The following is a 7,162-nucleotide window of genomic DNA, read 5'->3' as shown; positions in this document are numbered from 1 at the left end:
GAACTTGATTGAAGAGCTACGAGTATGTCCTGAAGGTTATAACAATTATTTAAGGATGCCTCCAGAGCTATATGAAGAATTACAATAAACAATACCAGACTGACGCTCGTCTCACGCCACTCGCAGTCACGTGCACACGTTCGAGTCAAGATTGATGGCTCGCTTCGAGTAGGTTCGAAGGAAATTACTTTCATTTAATTCGATCGAGCCGGCTCGGTGCGAGCCTTCGAGCTGTGAGCTGCTTTTGCGGTCCACACGTTGATTTTTACTCGACTTCGAGTAAAACTCTCGAGTGGTACCGTGTGTAAGTACTGACGTTTAGTGATTGATGATTTGTGTCATTAACATTTCTAATGATTCGATTTATTTGGTCAGAATGACCGAGTCTGAGAATTGATGACCTGTGGATTTTCTTTTCGAGAGCACACGAGGACGTGTGATGCGGCAGGGTGACCGTGACGGCGAGGTTACGTTTATGCAATCATAGATGTCGTTATTAGCTGTCTCTTTAAGAGATGGCGTTTGAGTCAGGTCTGCGTACGGTTCGAGAGTGGGTGGAGAGGTGGTGGCCGACCACCGCAAACTGTCTCTTTTCTCCACTGGCATGGAAGCCATTTTTAAGAAAATTGCAGATAGTTTAAATTCTCAACTGTGGATTCATCAATACCTATCAAGTTGGTGCCATTTGACCCGGATGAAACCGATTCAGACATAACCAATTGGTGCACTTTAAATGACATAATTATACAAGAAGAATTAAGAAGGCGTTGATTTGATTATTGCTGGTATTCACTGTTTTAAAGGTCGCGCCGCGACATGCCTCACAATTATACAGCCTAATCAAATGACCTGGCAGAGCATTCGGGAAATATTAATTTCGAACTTTGCAAAATCAATGACTGAAGTAGAACGGAAAAAGTTCCGTCCTTTTAGAGGCGCTTGTTATGTTTATGGAAAAAAAAAGTTACCAGTCCAACATTGTTGAAGGGCTTAGGCCAGTCCAATGATGTTGCAGGGCACATGTTAAAAATAGGTTGCTAGTCCAGCATTGTTGAAGGGCTTCTTATTAAGGCCGGTCCAATAATGTTGCAGGGCACAAGTAAAAAAAAAAAAAAAAGAAGAGGTTGCCAGCCCAACATTATTGAAGGGCTTAAGGCCGGTCCAATAGTGTTGCAGGGCACATGTTAAAAAAAAAATACGGATTCTTTTACTTTTGCAGGGCTTTGAGCTAGACCAAAATTATGCAGTGGCTATGGCTACAGGGAATGTAAATTCCGGACTAGCAGAAATGACTAATAGTGTTATTTTTGCAGGGCTTTGAGCTAGACCAAAATTATGCAATGGCTATGGCTACAGGGAATGTAAATTCCGGACTAGCAGAAATTACTGATTGTTTTATTTTTGCAGGGCTTTGAGCCAGACCAAAATTATGCGCCTTAATTTATGTAACTGATGTAACAGAGATATGGGATGAGGCGCGTGCGAGGACGCACGCATGTCAGTATGGCCGTGACGGCGCCTGTACCGCCGTACGCGCCTATAGCAAACAACACCTGCATCGAGCACGTCACAGCCGGTTCTTCAAGTCTCCCCACTCTCCCCACTACTGAGTCTGTCGTTATAAATGGCGGAGCGGGCCTTACGCAGGCAGTCTCGGCTCTGGCGTGGCTTGGTGCACTAGTTGTATCTTGCGAGCTTATCCCTGACTCATATTACTCTAATTACTCTGTGTAAATTAGGAGTGATTAAAATAGAATTATTATTTGAAAATTAAGTGGCATTTTATTTATTAAAATGTCCTACCCAAATCCTACACGCATATAATTGGGGTAGCACTTGGCGAAATAAATAAATAAATGTTTTTGGCGTAAAGTGAGGCTGTTTACGATCTAAGTGTAAACATAGACTTAGGTTAACTTGTATGTGTGTATGTCAAAGCTTACATACGCAAAATAACAATAGTTACTTTATTTGCCGGAAGAAGTGCTGCTATAGTTTTTTTGCTGCATAATGGCGGCACATATTAGTTTAGACCTAAGTAAAATTAGAAATTGTGTTAGTGGTTATTCCACTAGTTTTTATTTATAAATAATTAGAATATTTAAAAATAAAAACGAGTGGAATACACAACAATTTGAACAAAAATTTAACAATTGCCTACCGCCGCGGCCGCCCGCGTTATGGAGCTATTCCGTAAAGCTACGAGTTTTTATATGACAGGTTATTATTATCTAATAGTCAATGAGGGATAATAGTCTATTAATGAGCAAGTAGCAGTATAAATATTTGTATTTATTGGACAAATAACTTCCTAACTCGATCTGGTAAAGATCTATCGACCATAAGCTGTGAGAGGCGCACGATCAAATGTGATTATAAATGGACTTTTTAACTAATCAATGAATTACATATTGGCAAGGTTAAAACATTTAAATATCTGGAACATGTGCTATCTGCTGATCTCAAAGACAATCTTGACATTGAACGGGAGCGTACAGCGTTGGCAGCAAGGAGTAATATATGGGCGCATAGGTATGCTCGTTGTAGAATTCCATTAAAACTCACCCTTTTAAAGGCTTACTGAGAAAACTTCTACACAGGCGCACTATGGGTGATCAATATATTAACAAATAAATAATTTAGGATGCGTTCGGGTCTGCCACGCTTTTGTAGCGCCTCAGACGTATTTGCGCAGGCTCAAACTGATGAATTCTGGGCGATCCTTCGGAAAAGAACGGCATCACATTTACGCAGATTGCGAGGCAGTAGGAACAGTAGGTATCCTCAGTACAATAGATAACTGTACTCAGTCGCAAATTGTTAGGCAGTTTGTGCGTACGCTTGTCGGCTCTTGGAGACACGTCTATGCGTAGGCTGTTTATTTACTTCATTTTTAATTTATTTTTATTTGTTATTGGTACTAAAATTAGTCTTTAAGTTATACTTACTAAAATGGATCTGTGTTATCTAAATGGAATGAATTATTATTATTATTGTAGGCTGGATTCTTTATCGACTATCATTTCCTGATACAGTTAATAGTAAATGAAGTTATTATGATGATAATTTGGCCATAACATTGATTATGTTATGGTCAAACGTTGATAATTCAACGATATGGTGAATTTTAACTAGCCACGAGGCGTGAAGTGCCACAGACCACGATTATTATATCTTATAAGTTTTATCTTCATATTATATAGGGCCGACGTTGTTTGCGGAGTATCGTAACAAAGACGTTGCGGCTTAGCCTACTACTTTCAGTTTTGCGGGCACTCAAACTCAAACTCAAAATATCTCAATGTGAGGAATGTGAGGGTCCATGGGCGGCAGAATCACTTAACATCAGATGAGCCTCCGCCCCTATGCCTATTGTTACTATAAAAAAAATACTAAATGCCGTACTTTACTTTTAAGGAATTTTAATTTTTCGACAATTCGTGTGGCTGTAAGAATAGTGTGTATGTAATTTGTTGAATATAAAATGCTAGGCATCAATTATATTCTTATGAATCAGCCAACTGCCTTAACAATAAACTCAAACTCAAACTCAAAATATCTTTATTCAAGTAGGTAACCAAGTACACTTTTGAATAGTCAAGTTAAATTAATCGTAAATTTACATTTACTACCAGTTCGCAAGTCAAGGGCGTAGAGCGGGTAAGAAGAACTGGCAAGAAACTTTCCGCCACTCTTTTTAATCGCCAAGTATTGTCATACAAATTGTTTGAACTGGAGCAATTCAATCCCAAGGATTAGGATCATTTAAGTAGTCCTCAAATTTATAAAAAGCTTTGTTGATTAATTTTCGTTTAACGAGGACTTTGAATTTATTTAGTGATAATTCTCTAATTGCGCTTGGGAGTTTGTTGTAAAAACGAATACAATTTCCATATAAGGAGTGGTTTATCTTTTGGAGCCTGGTTACGACCGTACACTCAAATTAGTTCTATTTCGCGTATTATACTGGTGAAAGTCACCATTTGTTTTAAAATCGTTTATATTTTTTTGGACATACTACAAGGCTTCAAGAATATATTGACCAGATAGTGTCATAATATTTAATTCCTTAAACTTATTCCGTACCGACTCCCTCGGAGAAACACAACAAATACCCCGAACAGCCCGCTTCTGCAGCACAAATATGGATTGAACCTCTGCAGCAGCACCCCACAATAAAATGCCGTACGACATAACGCTATGAAAGTAGCTATGATACACAATTTTAGCCGTGTCCTCATCAGTAAACTGTCGGATTTTCTTTACTGCATATGCTGCAGAGCTCAGCCTATTCGAAAGAGTCTCTATGTGTGGGCCCCATTGGAGTTTACTATCTATTGTTATGCCTAGAAAAACAGTTTTGTCAACAAAGTTTAGTTCACTGTCCTTAATTTTCAGGTTACCAATATCTCGCTTTACGCTAGTAGTTGTAAATCTAATACATTTTGTTTTATTCTCATTAAGCAATAAGTTATTTACATTAAACCAGTTAACTATACGAGAGATAGTTATGTAAGAGTTTATTTTTATTAAAATGTAAAGAAAGCTGGTCTAGCATTATCTTTTCAAAAACTTTGCTCAACGCAGGGAGCACGGAAACAGGTCTGAAGTTTGACGGATCAGACTCACTACCTGCCTTGAACAACGGTGTAATCTTACTTAATTTCATTTCGTCCGGAAAGACTCCACAATCGATACAGCTGTTAAAAATTATAGACAATTCAGAGCTTATTACATTAATAACGGAATTTAAAATGACTGTTGACATACCCCATATATCTTTACTTTTTTTTAAATTAATAAACTTAAAAGTTTTAACGATATCATTACAAGTTATATGTTTAAACTGAAATTTAATATTACATTCAGGTACACATTTTTCTAGCAATGAGATCGCAGCAGCAGGTGAAGAATCTAGGGACTTGGTCGTATTTAGTGGTACATTTGTAAAGAACTCTTCAAAAGAAGAAGCCACCTCTGGGTCAGATTTTATTAACTTCCCTTTAACTTTTAACATATAATCAGTTCGTTTGTCAGACGTTTTACCTGATTCTTCATTTATTATTTTCCAGGTAGCTTTTACTTTATCCATGCTATTTTTTATTTTTGAACTTAAATATTGAGACTTTGCAGTTTTGCAATCTTTTTTGAAATTATTTGAATACAACCTAACATATTCCCTAAATTCCACACTAGTGTTATATTGCATTTCGTCATAGATTTCATATAATTTTAACCTTTTCCTGTGTAGCTCCTCATTTGCCCAGTCACAGAAACTTGTTTTCTCAGAGACCAATAAAGTCTTTTGAGTAAATACTTTCTTGAATTCATCAATAAATGATCCAAAAAAAGTATTGTATAAATTATTAGGGGATGAGTTGCCACACAGAAATGGCATTCTATAGACCAATGCTTCTCTAAATCTGTCCAAACGGTCATTTGTAATAGGAGTTATCACAATTTTCTTCTTTTTACATGTTTTTTGTTTCCTTAATTGGAATTCAAACCATTGACCAGTGTGATCAGATTTAAATCTATTGAAAATACAAACATTCAAAGGGGCTATGTCACTATATATGTTATCTATACAAGTTGCGGTGCTAGCTGTTATTCTTGTGGGTGAATGAAATTGATTTATTAAATTGTATGAACGAAAAAGACTAAGTATGCGTACACTTGAATTAGAATGACAAAGTAAATTGACATTAAAGTCCCCACACACAATTAGCCCTTTATTACACTTTACTAATTTACACAATATCTCCTCTAATACATTTTCAACATTATTATAGACAGCTGATGGAGGACAATATAGACATACAACAATGAATTGCTCCAGTTCCACACAGGAGATTTCAATAGTTAGTTCTACAGAGAGGCTGATAATATCCTTTCTTTCTTTGCATTTAAGTTTTTTACTTATTAGGATTAATGAGCCACCATGAATTGCATTTTCTCTGCAAAACACACTACCAACCCTGTGGTTACAAAAATTAAACAAAACTTCATATTTTTTTAGCCAGTGCTCTGTTATGCACAAAAAGTCTATTTTTTGACTATTCAAGAATAGTTCAATTTCTAATTCTTTATTTTTCATCCCCTGTATATTTTGATGAACCACAATAATTTTTTGGGAATGAATTTTATCACATAATATACTTACCTTTTTATTGCAAGAGTGGTGCTCTGTTGTGATATTATCTAATTTAAATAAATATTATTGGGAATTTCTTCCAAGGTCTTATAATCTAATGCTTGCTCAATAGAAGCAAGACAAGGAGGAACATTTTTCTAGACGTCATTCCGGATCCAATGAGCTATCGCACATAATTTTAAGAGCAGTATCTCTATTTTGTACCATTTTCAACTTGTTGACTAGACTATTAACGCTGGCAGCATTAAGAAAATTGCAAATACTGTATACTTGATTGTAACTACATTATTTTTGTCGATTTTCTTATTACATTCAAAAGTTACTATTAGTTCGTAAAATATTCTACGAGAGACCTCGGGGTTATTTTAGATAAAATACTGAATTTCATTGAGTACACGCAAACAGTGCAACCTCACCCTCTTGCAAAATATTCCTTTCTTTGTAATACTAGAGTTACTAGAACGAAAAGTCTTCTATACGTACCAACGGCTCGCTTATCTCATTATCTGCTACATTGAACGGTCCAGTGAATCTGTCTCGGTCTTACAACTTGATTACGAACATTGATGAAAAATGAAAATATATTTAACAACAATCTTCCAACTTGCGGTAAGTTTAACTTTGTATGTTATGCTGTTAATGAGGTTTAAGATTCCATTTAGCTTTAATCGATATTACTTTTTTAAAAGTTATTATTGTACTTATTGTATTTTTTTGTGGTTGTTTGTTTATTTTTTTCCCTTGCTAGCTTGCTTACGTTCTAATATAGTTGATGTGTATGTGTGTAAAATTTGTGACGTCATATATTCTTGTATAATTTTACGCATAAACGTTGTTTTAGAACTTATAAATAAATAAAATGATGCCATGATTATTGCCAAGTAGTAACGAGTTCGGGCCGAGCTTTATCAAGAGAAGTTTAATTTCGATGCAACATGAAACAGTCTCTCGAAAAATCGATCAGTCCTTTTGCGCGAGGTAAGGATAGCGTATTGAAAAACAAACAAA

Source organism: Pieris napi, chromosome 1, assembly GCF_905475465.1.
Source record: "Pieris napi chromosome 1, ilPieNapi1.2, whole genome shotgun sequence".
Lineage (NCBI taxonomy): Eukaryota > Metazoa > Arthropoda > Insecta > Lepidoptera > Pieridae > Pieris > Pieris napi.
The sequence above is the reverse complement of the archived record's forward strand: the minus strand, read 5'-3'. Positions refer to the sequence as shown.